Source organism: Molothrus ater, chromosome 1 (genome assembly GCF_012460135.2).
Source record: "Molothrus ater isolate BHLD 08-10-18 breed brown headed cowbird chromosome 1, BPBGC_Mater_1.1, whole genome shotgun sequence".
Lineage (NCBI taxonomy): Eukaryota > Metazoa > Chordata > Aves > Passeriformes > Icteridae > Molothrus > Molothrus ater.
Window position 1 is genome coordinate 107070930 of NC_050478.2, and position 17956 is coordinate 107088885.

The 17956-nt window shown below is 40.3% G+C and overlaps 1 protein-coding gene across 5 annotated transcripts in view; it reads right to left on the reverse strand.

Moving 5' to 3' along the window:
* The window catches only part of ZNF521 (zinc finger protein 521), a 230679-nt gene that overhangs the window by 138383 nt on the left and 74340 nt on the right, over positions 1-17956 (reverse strand). The gene's annotated exons all lie outside the window — the stretch shown is intronic.

Genomic DNA, 17956 nt, shown 5'->3' on the forward strand with positions numbered 1-17956 from the left:
TTGCACTGTTTTGCCACAGGTTTGTGGTATTTTTTTCCTTTGAAAACTGTTTCTGAACACAGAATCTTTTAAAGGCTATTTCTGAGACAGTTGGGTGTTATTCTAAACAATAATAGGAAAAATTACAAGGGAGGAACAGGACAACAATATAAACAATGATGTTTTCTCTAATAAAGTGCAACCAGATTTCTCCAATAATGATACAATTCAGTTACTAAAAGCTGGCAGCTGGATCATTAAATGTTCAAAACAATCTAACAAACCAACAACCAGGATCAAGGAAAATGGGAAAGTGTCACAAGGGTCAGCCATGAACAGCATTTTTTTTTTTAAGTTCAAGAGGTTGCCCACCATTTCTTCCTTTTTTGCAAAGGCCTCAGCCAGCTGAACTTCCTCAGTACAGCAGAACCTGTACTGTAAGGTGATCACAGACAAAGCAACTTGCAAAAAACTGGAAACAGGAAAAATGATAAACATTTATGGTAAAAGCTGAAAGATTTATGAGTTACCAGGAAAAGACAAAGCAGAAATGCTGGCGAGATAATAAATGGACTAGTTATCTATGGTATTACCTCATCTCTAAACAGGGAAAGTTGTAAATATTTTTTTCAAGAGATGTGCTGTACAATTTTTGCACCTTTTCTTTTAAATGTAGATAATTATACTACAATGATCATGCTCATATTAACCTAAAACTTCTTTAAAAATATTAAAAGAATGTTTGAAAGATCACTCTACATCAAATAATTCTTCCATTCCTTGCAAGGGGCAATGCTTGAGGTTTTTTTCCTTTTAAAAGTAAAACTGACTACAGTAACACTACAGAAAAAAGATACAATAAACCCCTTGAAAAATATCTTTCTAAAGGTATTCTTGCAAAGTAGAAAGTTTCCTAACATCTTCAGCCTTCTCTCAAGAAATTTTCTACAACACCACAAAAGTTAGAACTGGCCTATATTATATAAACAAATTCCAAGCCTGCTTACTTTAAGGTAAAGAGATTTTACTAGATTATCAACCTCTTGCTTATCCACAGGAAACAGATGAGGATTCATTCCTTTCCTGCATCTAGAAACTGATGACAACGCCATCTCACTATCAATGCCAGATGGCAACCATCTAACTCTGAGAAAACAACCAAACACCATTGCTGGATGCCTGCCCATTGACACAATGCTTTTCAGGATAACTTGGAAACTGCATGGGTTTTTATCCTCTTGTTTACATCTTGGAGAAGAGGGTTTCACAAATTAAACACACCTTTTGCACACACACACACACACACACACACACAATACATCTGTAATTACCTACATACAAATCTGCACTACTGGTATGTATTCAAATAACAAAATCAACCCCTGGCCTGAGTGCTGTGTTTTTGAATCAAAAACAATGCTGTTTGTTTATCAAAAAGAAGGAAACAAAAATCCTCCCTTCCAGCAAAATTACTGTCATCTGCTAAAATGCTTCCCAATGTGCAAAGTTCCTCATTGTTATACATACTAAATAAAACCAGTCAGGTGAGTTTTTAAGATGGTACATTAATGACTGCAATATTCACAGGAGACTTTTAATGTAAATCTGTGTACTGCCCTTTCAAATTGCTGGATTTGACTCTAAACCTGGAAATGATCAAAACAGTGGAACAAGCATTTACAGAAAAATATGTTAACGTTTTCTCCAGTTCTAAATTTTATATTAAATGCATCTTTCCAGCTAGGTCTTTTAAATGGGAAAACCTTTTGTTCTTTAAAAATCCAATATATTTCTGACATACACCCACTGATGGCAGATAAACAGGAATTTATGTCAAGCAACCGAGTGAAGAAAAATAGTCTGTGACTGCCTAGGCAACATATTTCGTAACCAAATTTAGTATTAAAATGTATATCCTATGGAGAAATGATATATTATTGTATAAATGTTTAGAGGAATATATAGTAAGCGTTATAAATAGTGTACCATCACTGACATAGCAGTAAATCACTTCGTTTTTGTGGCCACTGCCTGCCTGGTTTTACCTATTATACAACCATTCCCCCCGGCTCGTGGATCCCAGCAGGCTGTCGAGCTGGCAGCAGGGTCAGGATCAAGCATGGAATGTGACCAATGGCAGCCCCTTTCCCCCACCCAATTCTTCTTGATTGCCTGGGATTCTCCTCAGCCTTTTTACAAGGGTAAGGAAAGCTGAGGGGGAAGAATGTGACCACAGCACAGAGACAGTTCTTGCTTTCCAGCCGGCAAATGGAAATGTGTGCCACTTTGCCGTTGCGCTTTTTAATCAGAGCCCGTACTAATTCTACAGAGTAATTCCCTTTGTGCAAAAGGGAGAAGAGCAAGCCACTTACAAGTCAGATTTGTGTCCTTTTAACTTGAGAAGTGAAAATCTTTCAATCTCTCGGAGCTACAGAAGAACAAGCAAGGCAGGGGGAATTCCCAAGGCGGAGGACAACAGGATTTTCCTGAGTACAAGCCTAACAATGTCACCAACACGCTTTTCCGACTCCCACCCCACCCCCTGGCATGGCAGGGGACAGCCTGTGTGGAAGGGGTACTGGTGGCTGGCCACATGCTCTGGAAGGAGGAACCCTGAGCTGCCCTCACACAAAGGGCTCCAAAGGCCAAGCCCATCAGCTTTCAGTGACCCACAGAAAGGCTTTTGAAACTGTCCTTCTGCAACGAGGAAAACGTTTCACTGCGGTGACTTTTGCTGTGCAGACTCCAACCTGAACACTAGGAACATTGTGTGCAATGGACTAGTGTGCCAGTTGAGCTCAGGGGCTGGGTAACAATGGATCTGGGGACAGCAACCAGGGTAACTACTGAACTAAGGGTAATTACTGCTACAGCAGGACTTGAGCGATGGCAGTGTCTGTCCTGCCATCCCCCCACCACTCCCCACAAGGTTACTGCCCCATAAAGTTAAGGTGCAACCACTAAGAGCGTCTCCCTCAGAATGGCAGCAAAGTGTGACTTGCTGCTCTACACTGAGGCTACTCCACGTGCACACACACACAAGGTGAGCAAGCCTTGGCCCTCAAAACTGTGATGGAGGAGCTGAACTTAAGGTCTCTGCAGAGAGCCAGATGCTTCCGATGCAGACTCCACTCCGGCTTTCCAGATCTCACTACAGAGCCAGCTCTGCACTGGGGGTAAAGTTTGACATGCTGTCAGGGTAAAGGGTTTCAAAGCCCTTTTCACCCATCACTCTCATAGAAAATGCAGTTTGCTGCTACTCTGCACATAGCTGCCTGTATATAAATCTACAGACACCTACACACTGAGCTATATGTCAACATTACAAATCTGATCTTTAATGTTATAACAAGCTGTTTTAAAATACTCTGGACCAAATTCAGATGCACACATACAAGTTCCCAGGAGTGGTACACATCTATCTGAGGGCAGAATGGGGCTCCAGGTACTTGACAGAGTGTTTATGGAGTTTTAAAATATATTTTCTGCATCGACCTTTTTTTTTTCCTTCAGCACTCACTAAGTGCTACTTACTGTAAATGCCTTTTTTGTGTTATGGCAAGTATTCTGAGTTTCAGTGTGATGCACTTAACATGTCCATGTAAATTTTTAATTTTTGGAACCAGTCACTTCACACTCGCTGACTCTAAGAAAGCTTTAGCACTCGCAACCAAAAAACTTCACTGAAAATCAGCTACAAGGCCTAAAAGTCTATTTAAAGATGCAAATGTGTGTGAATAGTTAGTGCAGATGTTTTTCTACACCAACTGTACTTGCTGAGTTTCACCATTTCCATAAAGCACATTAAAACAAGTGTGTGAACACTCTGAGATGAAAGTACCAAGCACTCCTGAGACTTCCAGTGGAAAGTAGAGCTGCCTGACTTTTCTCCAAGCAGACAGGAATGCCCATGATTCAGCAGCCTGAGTAAATAAAAGAGGTCCTTATTTCCTAATTCTGCTGGCTGGCCACACTGCAGCAGTCTCTGTGCTGCTGCCAAAGGGGATGCAAAACTGGAACTACACCCAGCAGCTGAAGGACTGTCTTTGTTAGCCAGCCAGGCCTTCCTGACCATCTTCTGGCAACAAAACTATCGTATCCTGCAAGGAAGACCTCCATCTCAGGCTTGATAATTCTCTAGCCTGTCTAATAGGACAAAACAACAAATTTTGCCTGGTCTGTGTTGGAGGAGGACAGCTGGAAACTCAGTTAGCAGCAGAGTAACACCTGTTCAGTAATATTGATGGGGAAAGTGCTCACCAACAGAAAAGTGAAGCAATACCAGGAGGAGTTATCCCATGAAGGGGGGGAGGAAGGGGGAAGCACAAGAGCACAAAAGCACCTCTGTGGAGTTAGCAGCCAGCCACTCATGTGCCAACCCCAGCAGACGCGAGGTCTTAAAAGTGATCTTATCCTTAGTGCTGCTGGCTGAATTAACAGGACTGCTTCAGAAAGATGTTACTTAGTCACCACGAAGGTCTATGACATACACATGCTTTTGCTGGAGTAGACTTCAGGGCACTTGCTTTATCATGGCTTATTTTTCTGTATGATTTAAACATGTTTTTGCTGCCACTAGACAAATGGCCACATTCCTAAAGCAAATATCAGCTAACCTTTATGTGCTATAATACATAGGGGCCCTCTGACAGAACAGAGTTTACGCATATGAACAAATTAATATTTTCAATATCCTGTAACCAGCAGTTTTCCATTTCCCCCATTTTGCTGCTCAAGTAACGGGCACAGACAAGCTGGAATGCTTTGCCTCAGGTTACAAATGCAATCTGTGTGAAGGAGGGAACAGAACCTGCATGTCTACAGTCTGAGCCATTCCTGCAAGAATAATTCTTTCTCCCCTGAAACACAGAGCTGGCTAAATGCTTAAACTGCTGGATTCAACCAAAGAGAAAGCCCAGCAGTTGAGATGGACAAACACCCCCCAGGTCTGGGTCCTGCTGATATGGTCTCACTACTTTTCTCCCATAACAATAATGACAGACTGGTGACACAGCTATCCCCCAGGAAGCCATCCAAAGTACTAAACAGCAAGGTTTCTTTCACAGGTAAAAAATAATGAGTTACATAGGATGATAATAGACACTAAAAATGAAAAACCAACGCAGCAGCACATAAAGCTGTGTACTCCATACTGCCACAGGCACATGGATTGTTACTGCACATGTATGCATTTATGCATTGTGTTGTTCTGTAGTTATTATTTGTTGTCCTACCACCAGTCAAAGACCTGTTCATATGCCAGTGCAGAGACTTATATGTGCTTATACACAGGTATTGAAAAGGATGGAAAAATGTACAGCACTGCTAATTTACCAGACAGCATGCCACAAGGTAGAACATGATTTGTAGGAAAGGAATGACTAAATAGCAGGTAGGTAGGTCAGTTAACTGGATGTATGATAAGGCTCCACAGTTTTAAATCCTTGCATTTTTGTGCAGGTAATTGAGTGGAGTGGTTATTATATATCATATAGTTTAGTTGTAATGGCCATTTCAGGTTTTAGTGCTGGCCACATTTTATATTATTACCACCACTAATTGTCTGCAGGGCTACCCTGAAAATGAGATAAGGAATCTTAGGGGAATATGCAGGTGTGAATAAATAGCAAATGAAGAGGTTAGATATTGCTGAAATAAAACAATATTGTGCTGTGTGCTGAATAGATCTAAATAACTAGAAGATCAAAGGACAGTGTTTAAGGATTAACATGGCTTCAGTGATGGCCTAACATACATGTCAGTGAAAGAAGCTATAGTTTTGAAGTTTTTAGTAGAAGTAGAAGGTAGGACTAGTCTTTAATTCATTTTAAATAAAATATACATTATTACATAACATTCTCTGTTTACTTTCAATAGAAATGTACACAGCTTTGGAAAAGCTGAAACTTTAATATAATCATCACATTTTTTTCACATCAGTGACCCCACATTAAACTCACTCATTTGTCTCATAACTTATTAAATGGCTTGAAAACTAATACTCTGTAATGGGCATTCAAAAGAGAAATATGAACTTTAAAAATTATTTATAATTTACAGATGTTTTTTAAAATCTATCAATATTTCAAAACTGCTTTGGGAGCAGCAATTAAATGCATTAACAGTTAGATTACTGGGGGAGAAACATACAGGGGGTTCCTGACCAAAAGAACTGAGACAGCTGGTAGGGAGGTTTCCCCATTTTAAATTTCATAACCAGAGGAAAGGCAGCTCCTAGAAACAACAAATAAGTCACTTTAATACCTCACAGGAAAAACCTGCTTGCTTTTATAAAATGCTTTTAATGCCTACATAAGTAGTTAACATTCCTGTATTGCTCTCCTAAGGTAACCTAAGGCTCCAGCTCCATTATGTCTTCTTCAGAAGACATATTACCATTACATATGTAAAGAAGAGCATAAATGTTTTCCTTGATTGTTGCTTAAAGTTCAATTGAACAGACGGAGCCCGATGAATTCCATCTTCTGCAGCCAAATTAAAGAAAATGCAAGCAGTTCATATTCTGCTCCACCTTTCAAATCATACACAAAACTCAATTTGCAACCAGAAGAAAACAGAGCTACCCTTCTGCTTGTTTGAGGAAACTGGCATTTTGTGCCTCTATAGGCTAAGAGAAAGCATAAGTAATTTTCCACACTCCTGTACATATAACTAATGACAGTCACCATCCTCACAGCTTATTATACTGCTTTACATAATTGGGAATCTCATGTCACACAATTAATTTACAGGGGTTGTTTAGTTGTGACTGTACAAGCACTAAGCGATTCAAATTAGCTCATTTGTCCACTGCTTAAATGTGACAAACACATTTACACTGTATTTCTTCCCCTGTTAAGTTGCTGTTTCTTTTGGTCTTTGTTTTTGTTTGTTTGTACAGTATGAGTCAGAGACCACCAGGCTTGCTCCATCTGAAGCTAGGGTCAGAAAAAAAACACCCTGAGAATAATTGCATTTAAAATCAAGATAATGGCAGAGCAAAAGCCTATTCAGATACTCCAGCAAACTTGCACATAATAATGATCTCCTAAGAACCTGTATATTAACAACCTCATGTACTAAAAGTAGTGATTCAGTCAATTGGTTTTTGCTAGAGAATAATTATTATAATTTGTTGTGCCGATAACAGTATTTGTACTGCTTATTAAGAACAGCAAATGACTAAGGGATAAAAGTTCAGGGTTCTTCACTGGACCCCAGTATTTCCCTCTGCCTTCTGTTTTCACTGGGTTGTGCTGTCCCCCAGGCAACAACATGAATAGGACCAAAAGCCCTCTCCCTCCAATCTTTCCCCACACCGCAGCTCCTTTTTAAAGCCTCAGAGACAGCAGTCCCTGTAATGCAGTCCTAGTCAAACTTTCAAAATAAATAAGTACTAAAACGAGCTGACAGTTTCTTTCTTTCCTGGGTCACAACATAAGGAGTGTGCCTTAAGTCAGAGAAATGTCATTATTTCTCTTTCCTTCCCAAAATCAAATGGTCCAGAAGATCAGGCCCTAAGAGCTGAAGGAGACCCCGCTTCACAGCTGCCCTCTAAGTCCCCATTCCCACACAGCTGCAGGACTCTGCAGGGAGAAGGGCAGGCTGTCAAAAAAGTCCCTAGCTGGAGGCTCAGACAAAAGATGGAGCCTCTGGGTGGGATTTGCAAGCATAATCCCCTGAGATGACAAGCATCACCTCGGGTCCTGATATGAGTATCTCCCTTCTTTCAGTTAATCTAGAGTTTAATCATGAAAGTCCCCCATTTTTTTATCACTTATACCTGTCTGTCCCATTTGTGCCTGCATTTCAACCACCCCAATTCTTTGCCTCATTGCCTTTAGATCAGAACAGCAAGACAGTTAGGAGGGGGCTAAACTAGGACAGAGAAAAGAAGGAAGGCAATGTGTGGAGAAGCAAAAGAAAGAAATACAGGGTAGAGAGAAAGAAGGGAGTCAATAATTGCATCTGAAAGAAACCCAGGCAAAGATATCTAAAAATCTTTTCAAGGAAATGGAAAGTAAAAGGAAATTAAGATCAAGCGAAAGCAGTGTAGGCAGTTAACGCTTTCAAAAACACATCAGTGTTATTTTACAGTGTGCTAGAATTAAATACAGTAAATAAACACAGAACTGCTTATTTCTTAGAATGACAGAAATGTGGTGGAGGTCTTATTTACACAGGTGAAAACTCCTGGACCTAGATCTGCAAAGGGACCTAGGTGTCTCCAGGAGCCCAAGAAGCCAAGAAGGCAGGATTCATGGGGCCCTGGGGGGGAACCAGGAAAAGGTCTGCAGCCTCGCAGCTTGGGCACTCAGCTGGGAAAGGGGAGTACTGGGCTCTTTATACATTAAAGAGGCACTGGATAAAAACAAAAATAAACTTAAGCATGAGCTCCAGATTGCAAGAACCCCTGGACTAAGGGAGCATACTTTTTCACAGGGTAACAAGTTCCTTCTCAAATGTGCTCCTACCAGTTCTATGAATAGGATACTCTTCCTTCAGCCCAGCTTCCAGGAGAAGGGACCTTGGGACAACTTAAGACCCTCTGCTGAGAGGCAGGAAATGTGGCTTTGAATCCCCTCAGGATACTCAGAGAACTGAATCAAGGCCTCATGCCATGTAATACTTTACCTACTCGGTCCCTAGGTAGGGAAGACAGGAACACAGCATTTTCTGCTGGAAGTGCCCAACACTTTGACCGTGCTTAGTATCCCACTCTCCATGCAGAAGGCTGATCAAAGGCAGCAGGTACCCAGATGCTCACACTAGGATGGTTTGCACAAACTACCAAACCACTGCAACCTGAGAAATTTTCATGAAAAGAAGAGGTGCCTACCAAAGTGGGGTAAACCCAGGAAGGTAAGTTTTGGATAACAAATTCTATTTAGCTTCTTATAGTCCATCAGTATCCCATTTTAGGGTCTCTTGTTTTAGATCTGACTGTTAGTGCAGATGTGCTGCACAGCTGTTAAAAAAGATGTCCTGGGGCAAAGGTAACCTTGCTTTTTTTAACAGGATGGTAGACAAATGCTTACACCAACTCTAGTGCAGCATAGTTGCACTGGGGCAATGTGTTTTGGGAATATTTTCAGTGCAGTCAAAATGCTGTGTAAGACAGTCCTTTCTTCCTGACTCTCATTTTTCCCCAGGTTTGTGTGAATGGGAACACATGTGGATGTCTGTGCCATGGGACAGGCACAGGTTGGCAGGTGTGCATGGCTTCCATTAAAATCCAGGTGGCCTAGCCTGTAAGGGAAACCTAACAAATTTCCCAGTCCACAGTGCTCAGAAGACCAAATTGTGTTATGAAGATGTCACGTGTAAACTGTCACACCTACTGTCTGCTTATCTTGCAGAGTATCAGTCCCTCTCTGTGGAATTTTGCATGGTAAAAGTTGCATTTAAAGTATGTATATGCTTCACTCAGTCCTCTCATGTTAATACAGGTTTATTTGAGCGATTAAATTATAAAAATGAGAAGGTGTAATTCTTTGTAAAAGGCAGAATTTTCCTTCTCTTCTGTATAATTTCCATTCACCAAAGCCTGCTGAAATGCATGATGAAGTGTCTGAAATAGAGGCCTCTACAAAAATAAAGAGATTTCCACTTTGTTAAAGCCCGTATCTTAAACAACCCTTTGTAGCTTCCTCAGTGTAGAATGGAAGCCTGGTGTGAAATACAGTAAATTAAGCCTTTTGCTGTCAGGGCTGGAAATAAGGGCAGAGCAGAATAGTGGCTGGATTTGAAATTATTCTTTTTTTTTTTTTTATTGGCTTCATTTACATCCTGTCTAAGGTCTTCTGAGCAGCTCAAGGTGTCTTATCTCTGGCTACCAGGGGGTATTTTGCAGTCAAAGCAGTTAACGTACTTTCTCTCTCTCTCTCTTTTTTAAGGCCATCTTATCAGACAGATCTCTTCAGGCTGAGGAGAACCTATACTTATCAGTCTGCACACTCTATTGACAGCTCAGTGCTTTGAGGGACAAATGAAAGCTTAGGGTAGAGAAAGATCAGTTAACCTGTTCCACTCTCAGTTTAGACTAATCTTTGGTTTGTCTAACTCCAGGAAACACTGTACATCTTTTCTGTGTTTACTTGGACAACAGAGGCGCACAATCGCATCATCGCTTGCCAAAGCGGGAGCACAGGTACAGCCACGGCACTAATCCCCAGGGCAGTCTGCCTGTTGGCTTGTGAATGTGAGCAGCGCTCTGCTGACCTCCAGCAACTCCTTCTCCAGGTGACCCCGGGGGCAGCAGGCTGTTATGGGAGCATCTGAGAGTTGCTAGGATTGCCCTGTGAAGCAAAAACTGAGGGCTGCACTGACTCACCATTTGTGAGTCTTCCCCACGAGCAAGGGGAAGTGTGCACTCTTCAGGAAAGGAAACTAATCCCACATATAGTCAAAATGTAAGCAATGAGGATGAAAGTAAACCTGAAGAGAATCCTGCAAACCTGCTTTTGGATCAGAAGATAAGGTGACGAGCAATTTATTTAGACTGCTCCTTCTTATCCTATCAGGGAAAATTTTACAGCATGATGTGATTGGTAACTAAGAGCAGTCAGCCCGACTAACTGGTAGCTCTAAAAAATATACAAGCCAGCTTTCTCCCTTAAAAAAAAAGCAACATTCCTCTTGTCCTTTCTTTTCACAGTTCACAAGAAATGAGCCAGCTTAAAAGCTGCTGCTACTGAAAAATCATTCACCATAATTTCAGGTGAAAAAATTTCGACCAGCCTTGTGCTGGTCCTGCTTCATCCATTTTTATGTTTATTTTTTCTTCCCCTTTTGTGTCCAAACATTTCATGAGCACTTTTTATTAGTGATAACCCTAGACTTTCCCTGCAGAGAAGGTTCACTATTAATTGTCCATTATCTTGGTGAGTCAGCACAAAGGAAAGGAGAAGAAATTCTCATCCAAATGGTTTCACCTCCCTCTCTTGAGACTGATGCCCTTGTCAGGGCATTAAAGACATGAAAACCTGGCACTTATCAGAATTGTGTTTGAATCGAACTACTGTCCTTGAAAACAGTAGACACCAGATACCATCAAAATAAGCCACATTGGCAGATCCTGTTCCACTGTGACTTAGGCAACCTTTATCCAGCTTACATATGCAGTTGCAACTGCGTATGATCAGTAATGTTACAGCCATGGTTTCAAGAAGGGCATGTTCTTTTCCATTTTATAAAACAATAAGCATATTAAAAATAGCAACTGCCATAATGAAGAAAAGTTGGCTAGCATCTATGTTAAGTCTCTAGATACGATATTAAAATGTGTGGAAGTAGTATGTACAGATTTTTTGGGAGTAGAAGGAAGAAGACACAGATGACATTTTTTGTGAAACAGTTTGGAAGACTTCAACAGTTTAAATAAGCCTGAGGACACATTTGAATGTAAACTCATTGCTGAACCAAATCGTAAATTTTTAAATTATATGACATCACCAGTTCTTAACAAAGCATAATTCAAACCTATTGAAATGCTGAATTTACTTGCTAGAATGAAGCATTTAAAATAGGTCTTTAATATGTCTATTAACCTGATCAGAAATGGGGGGAAAAGAAAAAAACAGCAGTCAGTGATTGTCCATGCTTTTCACAATTCAAATTCATACAGAGAAAGAAAAAAAATCAAAAAAGTTACGCTTTGCTTTTAACAAGTAAACAAGTGTACAAATTAATTCAGAGAGCTGTAATTTTGAAAATTTTCTATGTTTAATGTGCACTGCAGTTAAACTACTTTTTCTGTACAAATTAATTTACTGCATCAGTGATCGATGTTTATGTTTAGGCAATTTTATTTCTCAGTATGGTAAAATTAGACCTAATAGTTGCAACCTGTTATGTCCAATCTGTCACTGAAATTCAAATTGCCCTTTTTCCTATTATTCAAGGAGTAATTTGGAGGAATTAAAGCCATCTAAAACCAGAAGACAAACAATTCACTGTAAGGACTCAATAGCCTGTGTCATCAACCTGCTCTGGAAAGCAGTGGCCTTTCCTCAACAGAACCACTGCTTGCATTTCCTCTGGTTCAGAACATTTGCAGCCCAAAGTGCCACAGAAGGGACAACTGTCTGAAGACAGCAGAGGACTGTGTGACTCCTTGAAGGAAATGTAAGGAAAATACACGTTTTGAAGTAGTAGAAATAGCATTAACAGCCAAGATCCATCTCCCCATTTTATAATTGTTGATGTTCAGACATTTTTAATCAGTCATCCATCTACAGAAAATAGATTTTGTTCTTCATCTGGGACAAGTTAGTTATTGCCATCTTGTTCCTGTCAGTAAAGCACTCAGCTCCCACGAACAACCATTATTTATTACTTCCAGTGCTGAAATATATGTGTCAAACTTTGTTTACTACCCTTTGCCTTATTTTTCCTTGCTTCAAGTGAGATGGTTGTGCTATATACACCAGATTATTCTCTTGAATCCCCTGAGGCTTCTTGAAAAGACTCTTACACATCTCCCAATGTATCTTACATGTTTTGATCACATTCAAATTTCTGGATGGGTTGTTGTATGCTGTTTCTGTACTCATTTACATGTTCTATTCTTAAAAGCCTAACAACCATCCTCCTCACAATTAAGAAACAAATACTTACTTTTCCTTCTCACACATCTTTTTTTATCTTTAGTTTTATTTTTCTCTCTGTGTTTGTGTTTGGGAAGGAGACTCAGTTTTCACACATACACAGAAGGAATATTTTACTTTCCGAATACTCGTTTTGTGCTGGTCCAACCAGCATCAAGGTTTTTGGTCTTGTCAGTGGTAGATGGAATAGAAACAGTAAGATGAGAGATAAAGCTGATTTTGCATCTTTTCCAGGCATCTTACTCTTTCATAAATTTTAAAATTCCAAGTAGGCTCATTTCTTAGCAACATTGTTCAGTTCAGCAAGCTGATTAATAATTTTGCTACTAGGCTGTACTGACTAATGTGGATTAGTCAAGTGATTAATAATTGTAATGTTTTGCAGGACCAAGCTGCCCTAAACGACTTGGGCTTTGATAGTGTTTTACAAGTGGAACTTCCTTAGATGGATGATATGTAACTTCCTGGATTCCCAAAGCTCAGCAAAGTGGCATGACCTTAGCCCTGGGTTCACCCCTCTGTTTTAGTGCCCATAAACCATTTTCAGATGACAATATTTGAACTAAGGCCCTTGCTTTTTGTACAGCACTTGGCTGCTATTTCCTCTTCCTCCTGGTTGTTTGTTTCATTCCCCTGGTTGATGTTATCAGACTTATCTCAATGTGAGGTAAAACACTTCTTTTTGCTGAGTCCTATACAGTTCCTAAAACAAAGACCTGAACTTCTGCTGATCCCGTGGCAGCCCACATAACATAAATAAAAACATCATGTACATGGGCTGGACTATGTATGTAACAGTTAAATCATTTGTCCAGGATGGAAAACAGACACTTTAATTCTAGTGCTTAAATTTGAAGCACAGACCATTGTGTTCCACGATTACATTTACATGCTTCCTCCTGAAGTGGCCAATGAACCAAATCACTATTTATCATCTATTGTACAAGGTTTCCTGACTCTGCTTGTGTTTAGACTCCTGTTTTGCTGATACTGGGCTTCACAGTATCGTCAGCCTCCACACGAGCATATAAAAGCACAAACTATTCCTAAGACTAAATAGCAGGCTCTGTGTTAGGTAATGCATTGGCCGGTAGGCTGCACTTTCTTGCTAATTACAGTGGAAGTTTTCTCTTAAAGAAAACATGGCATAGCAAATGGCATGGAATCAGCTTGCTTTCTAATTGGAGCTTTCTCTCTAATTCTCTCAGTACTAAGTTTCCCCATAAACACATTCTTCTATATTTGGATACTGGATTTAACCCTCATACAAAATAAGACTTGACACAATGATATATTTATTTGATCTTTTCTAAAGCACCAATTGTAAGCCAAGTAGCATAAAGAGCCAAATGCAAAACAGTAAAAGTAGAAAGCAAAATCTAATAGCATGTTACAATATGCTATACACACAGAATTCAAAAGGGACCTGCCAGCCCCAAAAGATTCAATTCCTGACTAGTTAGAGGGAAGAGAAAAACAAAAGGGTAGCAGATGCAAAAACAAAGGTAGGGAGCCCATAAAACAGTCATGGATAGGCCAACTGAAATAAACAGGGCTTGCAGCTTGCCTTAAAGGCAGCCAGCAAGGGGCTCTGGCAGGGAGTTCCACAACGGAGGACAAGAAAGCCTTGCCTTCGGCCTGTGTCTGACTCAGCCCGGGGAGAAAAAGCCACATCCAACCGCGAGCAACTGCCAGACAGGGACATGGAGCGCAAGGCTGCTGCCCAAGAACCAGGGGATTAACATTTGAACAGCTACATGGACAGCCCTGTATTTTTTAATATATCCACCCCAAAGAGGCTCCGGATCCATTTCAAGGGAAACAATTAGGAGCACATTACAGTAGTCTAGCCCAGATGATTGCAGTATGGTCTTTGTCCAAGATAAATAAGCAAACTGTTCAAATAAGCTGGAAATTCATCACTAGGACGTAGAATCAGGGCCCTTCTTGCTGGGGAAGGAACAATGCTGGTCAATAATACTCCCAACATGTATCTTGTACTAACCTGAAAATGTGTCTCTCTGCATCCCAGAACACCAGAACACTTCCTGCTTCTTTATTTCAAGCCCATTAAGAAGGCAGCCTCAAGGCATATGGTCTAAGTGTTTCCCCCCCATTTTCCACAGCCTTGTGGACATTGTGCTACCACCAGTTTCATTCCTCTGAAACATGTCTACTGGAGGCATATGTTACGTGCCTGCAAATATACTGCAGACCTCCTGTAAGCAAGAACAGCTCAGAGCAGACCAAATGAAAATATCACATATTGCAATGTCTCCAGCTAGCTAATGAAACTGCAACCTCTAACTCCCCTGATAACTCACATCCCACATAAAGACAGGGGAAAAAAAAAAATAGAGATGCAATGGAAGACTGCTTTGTGAAAAAAAGCAAATACTCATCTTGGAATAAGGTATTACCCATTTGGTCCAATCATTTAATTGCTCTTGGCCAGATGCCAGTTTTGGGTCAGCTCCTTGGATACCTGACAGGGTCTGTAGTCGTGGGACAGGGGCCCTCACCCACAACATGGGCACAGTGGCAGCTTGAGGACAGAAGAGCTGGGGAGTGAAGGGTACACTAAGAGCATCCTGACCATCCGGAGGAGCCAGTAACAGCTGTTCCTGCCGAGCTACAGTCCCAACACAGGGTCACTTCAAAAAATTGGTAATCTGGGAAGAATCACGCTGTGGACTGGATCTGGCTTGCAGGACTTTATGTGGACTACTCTGTATCAACTCCAAAGCAAAAGCTCTTCTCTGGCTTTTACTGTGGCAGAAAAAAAAGCCTGTTTTGTGGCTTTTTATCTCATGGGCATAATCCCAATCAAAACAATCTGAAATGCAATCAAGACAATTAGTTTTTTTATTCCTTCTGATCCTAACATAACTGCAAAGGAGACCGATAACCTTCCGGTCTGATCTTCATCTTCCTGGCAAAAAGAAATATGAACAACATCAGACAATTGCTGACTTTGTACCAATGTGCAGGCAGCCTATACTAACCAGGCAGCCTGTAACAGGAAACATTTCCAGGAATTTTACATGTGTTTTTATTACGGCAGGATCTGTTTTCTTCATTTTACTCAGCCTTGAGCTGGGATTTTAGAATGCACTGGTACAACATTCTCTCTGCTGCTCAGAGGGTGGGATGGCTGAAGAAAGGCTTCATTCTCCCCAGATTTTCTACATAACTACTAGGCTTTTGTTCCTTGGCTCTAAAGTCTGCTCCTTTAGCCCAGGTTTATCATCCCCATATTGGACCATTTTATTTCCACAGAAAACTTCTAGATTTCTGTTGCTATTTGATACAAATTACTGCCTCCCAAATATTCTAATTTGCTGACTTCCTTCACAAACTGAAAACTGCATTCCTCTGAGGAGGCAGTTTGTATCACCTCAGATTCTCTTATGTGAGGTGAAGAGAATGTGTGACCCTGACTTAGCTTTATCATGAGCTCCTATTCATTTTGCATGAAGATTTTAACCCTAAGTGACCATTTTCATAAGCTCAAATACATTCATCCCCTTCTCCATGCATTTAATTACAAAAAAGCTAATATTCTCTGTGTTGCAGGCATGATGTACTGAACACCCTGAGGAAACTTCTAGCAAGATATTTATATCAAGGAATTATTAGCAAATGAATCCAACAGATACAGAGAAGGATTAGCAGAAAAATAAATGGCCAACCTTTTGAACACTATGCTGTTTAATTTAACTTACATTAACAAATACACTAAAATCCAAAGTCTCAGAATAAAATCCTGGCCCTGCTGAAGCCAATGGAATTTTTGCTATTAACTTTTAATGGGACAAGCATTTTAGCTTTAGTCTGGATCTGGTTAGAAGTAGGGTTTAAGAAAATCAGACTTATTGCCTGGGAGTCTAGTGGTAATATTCAAAACGAATGAGCTATATTACTTGGGTTCATGAGGAAAATACAAAGTGAAAATTATGGTAACTTTTCAAGGTTTATTAACTCAAGTCCCATAGCCTCGAGGGGATATTTCCATCTGCCCCATTTATATGCTACCATGACAGTTCTTGCTCTTCAGTAAGTTACATTAAAAAAAGCCTTTGTAGGATTTCTTTAACTTCCCACAGACAAGAATTTTCAGCAAAATCACACTGTGATTTCATTTTAAAACAATTAGCTCTAAACCATTTTTTAACCAAGTACAATACTTTAACTTGGATACAAAAACTGCATTCAGAAGTGACTATATGGAAAGCTAATGTATATATAAAAATAATGTGTACATGTAATTTTATACATATATAAAAATAAATAAAGGTATACCCAAAAAGTAAGCTTTTCCTTCCTCCACAAAAAACCCTAAGATGTACATTACATCTTTAACTAATTCCTGATAAAAAATAAACACACTGATATTTCTGAAGTCACTCTTCCAGAAAAGCCCGAAAGGTTAACTGAGCCACAGCTTGCGTTCCAAATGTGTGTGCTCCTCCCAGGGAGTGCTCTGCTCCTGGCTCTGTCCCTGTCAGCTCCTCCCAGGGAGCGCTCTGCTCCTGGCTCTGTCCCTGTCAGCCTGGCTGGAGGTACCTCACAGGGTACCACTGCAGCACGACTCTCAGCTGGCCCAGCAGGATGATAAAGGAAATACAGATGTGAAAACAACGTTTTTGATGACACTGATGGCCAAACTTTGCCTCTCCCATGGTTCAGCTAAAATGAGATGCACAGTGGTTCATTACATAGTAGAACATCAAGTCTCGGTGCATTCAGGTGTAGATAACTCCTACACCTTAACTCCTTAAATTGCATTTAATGGCCTTGTCACAGGCACCAGAAGTACTTGCACATGGTCTGTAAAGAGCTGCTTGATCATGTGGCATGGCTTCCCACTTCCAGATGTAACTGCCTTGAAGGCTAACCAGCATGCATTTTTTTGCTAATCCTACATTTCCTTATTAAGAGTTGCTACAAACATTTACGGAGTCATGAAAGGCAGATAGATGGCTTGCAAAAGGATCAGAATGATTCCTGTGTACTCTCCACTTTATGAAGTCCTGCTTTATAGCCAGCTCTGGAAAACTTTCAGATGTGTCTCTAGTTCCTCTCATCTTTTCACCATTGCCCTACACTTTGACTAAGCTCGCAGTGCCAAGAGGATCAGATTGTTTTGGTCAAGTTTTCAACACTAAATATTGAAAATTTCCTGTACTCCTGTACTCCTAATCAAGAGTTCTTTGGCAAGAACTAACTTGTCATTTTCTACTGCAAAAAGTGCTGATCTACCATCTGAGTCATATTATCAACATTTTTTTTTTGGAGTGAGGTGTTCAGTTGTTCAGAATTTGCCCTTTTATGGATTATTAACAATGTATTTGACTTCTTGAAATAAA